Below are 7,321 nucleotides of genomic sequence, written 5' to 3' on the forward strand. Positions count from 1 at the left end.
GCCACCAGCTCCCACAGGAATGCTTTGGTTCACACTATATATAAGCTCAATTAACACATTCTTTGAAACAAGCAAAGAACTCGCCTGGATTTGAACCCAGTCCATCTTACTTCCACGGAGTAGTCTGCTTTTTCATTGTCTTATATAAGAAATTAACCAAGTCTTTGAAAACAAAGGAGGAACTCACCTGGATTTGAACTCAGTCCCCCAAGGTAAGCAGCACAGCATGCTAGTGAACTAGCCCACTGCACCACCTGTCTGCTTGTGACTGCCTTGCTGTCTAACCTTGTATATGAGGTTCACTTCCCTTGTCAGAGGTCGCACTGCAGGAGTTGAGAATCCTGGCGCTGACTGCACAGTTGCAGTCTTTCATGCCACTGAAGAGAGGAGGGATTATGAAACACCCCTGTTACACAGCAGGGCTCGGAGGTAAATACCAGGGATACCAGGTCAATGCTATGAGTGTTAACACTAATCATATATATAATAACTGTGTGGCTTCCAGAGGAACATGTGTTTTTTATATTGTGTTCTTCGTCAAGCTGTGGAATCTGAAGCTGCGCAGCAGAAATGATTCCACTTCCAGCAGGTTGACTTTGTGCAAAGTTTCTATTCTGATGTAAACTTTCATCCCCCCCGAGCACTGTACTGTCTCCACTAAATCATTATTGCTGATGAACCAACGGGAGCGCCAAGCCTTCCTCAATAGGCAAAGCTAGCGCTGCTGTTCAGGGTGAGCGTGCCTCAGCACTGCCAGCAAGCACTCGGGCGCTGGGGAGCAAAGCAGCACAAGAGCCTGGATGTCTTGGCTTTGCGGGAGTGAAGAGAGCTCTGTGAACACTGTCCTGTCCTTTCTGCAGAGGAAACGGAAGATTAGCATGGAAAGCGACCCCTTAGAGGAAGGACAGCGTTCTGATCAAGGACAGGTGGAGGGCCATGAAAAGGCTTCAGAGGCTTCTAGTCGTAGTTTAAAGTTCCAGCCAATAAAAGTGACACGTTGTGTGTCTGTATTGTAGCTGCGATTACTGCCTGGTGATTGAGAATAAATATGTATAGATGCCCTTTCAGGGCTTGTTGTGTGACAGGATGCTGCATGGAGCCATGAAGAAGGGAAACGTCCACACAGTATGTATTTCCAAACGTCCGGATTTATTAAAGAAAAAGGCTTGAAAGTAAAACAATCTCCCCTCTACGAGCAATGGTAATGGAAGGGCTGCAGTCCCCAGCAAAAACACACTCTGTTACCCACAAGCCTCCTGCACCAAACTGGGCTCCTTTTAAAATAGCAGAAAGGAGAAAATGTGGTTTGTCTTACCAAACACACACGATGCGAACAGTCAGTCAATATGTAGCGGTATTGTGAAGCGGGATGTGGGGCTGCTCAATGCCTTGCTCACTGGGTGTGCTTCTATTCTTTTAAACAAAGTAAGGAGAGGAGAGGGGGAGCAGAGAGTAAAGAGGAGAGGAGAGAGAGGGGAGAGGGGGAGGAGAAGAGGGTGGAGAGGGGAGAGGTGGAGAGGGCAGCAGCAGTATTCCTCAGTCCAGGAAGGACAGCTCCATGCACTCCCCAGCCTCAGGGTGAAGCATGCGGGTCGCCAGCCGCTCCATATCATCCAGGCTCAACAAGCACAGCCTCCGCTCGTAATCCTGAGAGAGAGGCAGAGGGAGAGACACAGAGTCACAACTACACGCTGCTCTACACCTGCATTTCAGAGTGTGTGTGCATCTCTGTGTCACTGTACAGCTGTGTCTGTGTGTGTCTGTATAACATTGTGCATGTGCTGCAGCTAGGATTGTGTGTGTAGCAGTGTTTATTGTGTTCAATTTATCTTGTGTAGCTGCTCCAGCCTCTCACTGCGTGTGTCTGTTTGTGTGTGTGTTTATTGTGTTCAGGTTACCTTGTGTAGCTGCTCCAGACTCTCACTGTGTGTCTGTGTGTGTGTTTATTGTGTTCAGGTTACCTCGTGTAGCTGCTCCAGACTCTCACTGTGTGTGTGTGTGTGTGTTTATTGTGTTCAGGTTACCTCGTGTAGCTGCTCCAGACTCTCACTGTGTGTGTGTGTGTGTGTGTGTGTATATAGCAGTGTGTGTTTTTATTGTATTCAGGTTACCTTGTGTAGCTGCTCCAGACTCTCACTGTGTGTCTGTGTGTGTGTGTGTATATAGCAGTGTGTGTGTTTACTGTGTTCAGGTTACCTTGTGTTGCTGCTCCAGACTCTCACTGCGTCGGCAGGGCTGAAGTGTTTGTTCAGAAGAGCAGACAGGCTGTGCCACACTGACCCGGGGTGAGGCGAGGCGTGAGAGGAGGTGTGAGAGGAGGGGCGAGACGAGGGGTGAGAGGAAGGGCGAGGGGTGACAGGAGGGGTGAGGCGAGGGGTGAGAGGAGGGGTGTGACGAGGGTGAGGGGTGAGGTCTGAGAGGAGGGGTGACACGGAGTGCTGTTCTTGCTCGGGTGACACTTTCTCTGTTGGGGGCGTCACAACGAGTTCAGCTTGGAATCGGGAGCGATGGAGTCGTGTGACAGTCTGTGCTCATCTGAGAGAGAGAGAGAGAGGGAGGGGGAGAAACAGGAGAGATTCAAGACCAGGTAGATTAACTCTTAGCTGCTGACTCGGTGTAATTTCATAACTTTTGTTACGATGACAAAACACGTCATATCTCTGCCGTCCAATCAGCAATTTTGTTTTTTTAAAGTATGAGTCATAGCCATGACTACGGGGCTTGTCATGATACCATTGGTTTAGGGCTAGGGTGGGCGGGACATATAATATTTTGATTACAAGGGCGAGTCTCTGCTGGCGCCATTGTGACTGAGTGCACAGCAGAGTCGAAGCTCTGTATCTCCAGTTTTACAATCCCAAGAGTGCTAATCTACATATCATCTAAACGGGAGGTACTTGGGCTAATTAACCATATTGTTGTTGTTTTTTTTTTCAACTTGATATTGTTTTTTTGTGCCGAGTACATCTGCAGTGTTTATTTTTGTTTTGTTTTCGCTGTGTCTCGTGTGCTCGCTTGCTTGCTGGGCAGGGCTAACTTCATGACCGCTGTAGACGAGAGGAGCTACTGTACCAACACCACGTTTCGTTTTGTTTGTTTGTTTGTTTTTTTAAACATCTTTCTTATAGTTAGTTTCACATACGTTTTTATTTTAGACTTGTTTTTCCTCAGGAGAGAAGGCAAAACTAACAGGTCTATCGCATGTGATGCAAAGTTAGGCGTTTGTGTACGTCTGTGTTTTACTTTTTCTAGTCGATTCGTTATTTCTCTGTAGTCGTTATTATTATTTAATTATGCATCTATTATTTTTTAACTTTTTTTATTCGATGTGTAAAAGAATGAGGAAAACACCTTGTTTAGTTTTTATTTTTACGTTGTGTATGTAGCCTATGTAAAAAACAAAGACATTTAGCTGGAGTTATTATTTAGCCATGTATTTTATTACTCGTTTACTGTGTGTAAAGAACAGAAAACATTATTTAGCTGTTGTCACTATTATTATTTAGCCATGTATTTTATTACTTGTTTACTTTTTTATGTGTGTGAAAAAGGATGGAGCAGAATTTTAATATTAGTATTAATATTATTATTATTATTATTATTATTATTATTAATTGGTATTTATTTTAATGTTTTATGTGGGTGTGTGTAAGCCAGAAAATGGATGGAGACAATCAGCTCTAGCATGTGGTTCAGTCACTGAAGAGGAGGAGGGCCCTGACTGAGGAAGAGATCGAGGGCATGTACACCATGGAGGCTGACCTCCTTGATGAAGAGCTGCTGCAGGAGGATGAGGAGGAGAGTGGTTTGGAGGAGCCCCAGCCCTGCACTTCAACTGCAGGGTAGTTTTGATAATAAATATATACAGCACAATGTGGAAGGTTTTATTTTTTTTGTCTCCCTCCCTCCCAAATAAAATTCTTAATTTCAAAGTTTTATTTGTAATATACTTTTTTTTTCAAATAAAAAAATTAAACATTTTACTTGATAACTTGTGTGTTGTTTCTTTATTTTTGTACTGAAATATAATTGTATCTCAAACAGGGCAATAGTGTTTCCAGTCTCACTTTTTGCCAAGTTTTAACCCTGGTCTGCCTTTGCCATTTCGGAGGTTGATTTTTGTAAAATACTAGGCATTGCAAAACCTTATCTAGCTCTGCAACTGTTCAAGATACTTCAATTCTGATTTCAGATTTGAATTCCTTGGAAAATTGTGCAGCTACAATATACTCTTTAAGTTTGTTTTTTTTATATAACACTTGGAAAGAGGTTGAAATTGACCATTTTTAAAAATATTATTTATTATTTTTCATATTTCGATAATTTTTTGGGAGGTGTAGCTCATATGAAAATAAAATCACCCCACAACAAAATAAATTACATCAATGGAAAGATCTACTTAATGCCTTTCTGTAGGTGTATTGGGTTTTCATTTCTGATTTAAGGTTCCAAAACTACAAGTGTTTAAACAGAAAGTGTTCATGTTTATGACCGGATATGTTTATTCCCCGTAGGCAGCATAGGGTTAAAACACTTCATGCAACTCAATGATGATAAAAGACTGAAAACACTTTGTTTGCAGGTGTTACTGTTAATAGATATATGTAGAATAACATGCATCCTTTTTAACTGAGTGCTGAGCTGTGCTGTGCTGTGCTGTTCAGCCTACCTGCCAGCGCCTTGCCTTTGTAGAGGAGTCCCTGTTGATTGACAGGTATGTTGAGCCTGTCAGAGACCAGACTCCAGACTGTGGAGACCTTCTCATCCTCACAGACCTGTCAAGAGACAAGAACATACAGACACACACTGAGGGGATAAGCATTAAACACTGAAACTACATCTTCATCAGTACACAAGCCTCGAGTGAAGCGACATCCCTCATCTGCACCATGCAAATGCACTTAGTGTCATTTCAAACGGGATTGAGATTATTATGCTCAAGAGCTAAAAGGCAGTAAAAACGTACGCTTTTAAGAAAGCCCTCAGGACACGTGACGACATCCCCTCCTTGACAACGTCCTGTCCTCCTGTAGGAAGTGTCTCTTTACCTCAGCAATACCTGAGCTGGGAAGGTACACATTTTAAAGGGCCTTGGTTTGCAGCAATGCAGTTCAACCCACTCTGTGATGTTTTATGTTCTGTTATCAAACAACCGCTGACTTGCCCAATCGTAGAAAGTAGAAGTAGAAAATGTGGTTTGTCTTACCAAACACACACAATGCGAACAGTCAGTCAATATGTAGCGGTATTGTGAAGCGGGATGTGGGGCTGCTCAATGCCTTGCTCACTGGGTGTGCTTCTATTCTTTTAAACAAAGTAAGGAGAGAAGAGGACAGTGGGAGGAGAGAGTACAGAGGAGAGGAGAGAGGGGAGAGGGGAGAAGAGAGGGGAGAGGTGGAGAGGGCAGAGCAGTATTCCTCAGTCCAGGAAGGACAGCTCCATGCACTCCACAGCCTCAGGGTGAAGCATGCAGGTTGCCAGCCGCTCCATATCATCCAGGCTCAACAAGCGCAGCCTCCGCTCGTAATCCTGAGAGAGAGGCAGAGGGAGAGACAGAGTCACAACTACACGCTGCTCTACACCTGCATTTCAGAGTGTGTGTGCTGCAGCTGTGATTGTGTGTGCGTCTCTGTGTCACTGTACAGCTGTGTCTGTGTGTGTTTGTATAATAGTGTGCATGTGCTGCAGCTAGGATTGTGTGTGTAGCAGTGTTTATTGTGTTCAATTTATCTTGTGTAGCTGCTCCAGACTCACTGTGTGTGTGTGTCTGTGTGTGTGTGTGTGTGTAGCAGTGTCTGTGTTTATTGTGTTCAATTTACCTTGTGTAGCTGCTCCAGACTCTCACTGTGTGTGTGTGTGTGTGTGTGTGTTTATTGTGTTCAGGTTACCTTGTGTTGCTGCTCCAGACTCTCACTGCGTCGGCAGGGCTGAAGTGTTTGTTCAGAAGAGCAGGCAGGCTGTGCCACACTGACCCGGGTTTGAGGCGAGGAGTGAGAGGAGGGGTGAGGCGAGGGGTAAGAGGAGGGGTGAGCTGTGCTGTGCTGTGCTGTGCTGTTCAGCCTACCTGCCAGCGCCTTGCCTTTGTAGAGGAGTCCCTGTTGATTGACAGGTATGTTGAGCCTGTCAGAGACCAGACTCCAGACTGTGGAGACCTTCTCATCCTCACAGACCTGTCAAGAGACAAGAACACACAGACACACAGTGAGGGGATGAGCATTAAACACTGAAACTACATCTTCATCAGTACACAAGCCTCGAGTGAAGTGACATCCCTCATCTGCCACCATGCAAATGCATTTAGTGTCATTTCAAACGGGATTGAGATTATTATGCTCATGAGCTAAAATGCAATGACAACGTGCGATTATAAACAATAAAGATGACCCCCAGTCAATATAGCCGGGGGAATCACACCCCCGTCAAACCGCACCCTGCTGATCAGAGCTCACAAAGACAAACACATTATTAAAAGCCACTCAGCAAACAGTCACAAGCGGGTCCGGACGGCCATTTGTTATTAAAAATGCGGGATTCAAAAACAACCGCTGCACTGAATAATAAACAAAGTAAACGAGATGCACTCACCTGGTTTAACGAGCGCTGTCCCTCGTAGTCTGTGTAAAACAATAGCAAACGCCTCCTCACATGGCGTCCTTCTTCCACAAACTTATCACATGAAATACAGTCGTTTCACACAGACACACGCCTCCGGCTGAGCTGTCCTCTGCTCTTTACAATTGGTAGCGAACTTCAGGGAGACAGACGAGGCTTTAGCTTTCATTTCCTATCCAATGCTGCCCTCGTGTGGACATTTGGTAGAACTGCTGTCGAGGGGTTGAATTGAGTGTTAACTAATTCTGCTTCATAAAATCAAATGAAACCTGCTGAAAAACGTCACGTTAGCATACTGAAATACACGCCGCTTGTAGTTTTCCAATTTACTTAACTAAAAACTGACACAAATATAAAATGTGACATTTCCAAAACTGACGCTGCTCTTTTATTTAAAGAACTGCTCTATCAATACAATGGTCGTCGTGAATCTTGGTTATATTTCTACGTCTGTGATTAAATTATTGCAAACACCCGTATATACTTTCAGATACATTTTAAACCGCTATAAAAGAGAACTACAGTTGATTCCTTCACGCACGTTCCGGTTTAGAATCGTTGTTTTCTTTGGTTATTTCGAAACCTCCCGTTTTAAAATATGACTGACAGTAAAACAATTCTTCACTAGAAGCATGAAAATATAATATTATTAAAATACTGACGTGGACACGTGTACTAAAAAATGTTTTATTAATAATAAATGTATATT

The 7,321-nt window shown here is 43.9% G+C and overlaps 1 long non-coding RNA gene across 1 annotated transcript; it reads right to left on the bottom strand.

Annotated features, from left to right (window-relative positions):
- Positions 1-1,128: 1,128 nt before the first annotated feature.
- LOC131697365 (uncharacterized) lies at positions 1,129-4,674 on the bottom strand. Its single transcript, XR_009307197.1, has 2 exons — positions 2,197-4,674; positions 1,129-1,647 (listed from the first exon to the last, which is right to left on the bottom strand). It is a non-coding gene; the product is annotated as an uncharacterized LOC131697365 (long non-coding RNA).
- Positions 4,675-7,321: the final 2,647 nt, after the last annotated feature.

This window comes from Acipenser ruthenus, chromosome 14 (genome assembly GCF_902713425.1).
Source record: "Acipenser ruthenus chromosome 14, fAciRut3.2 maternal haplotype, whole genome shotgun sequence".
In the NCBI taxonomy this organism is placed as follows: Eukaryota; Metazoa; Chordata; class Actinopteri; order Acipenseriformes; family Acipenseridae; genus Acipenser; species Acipenser ruthenus.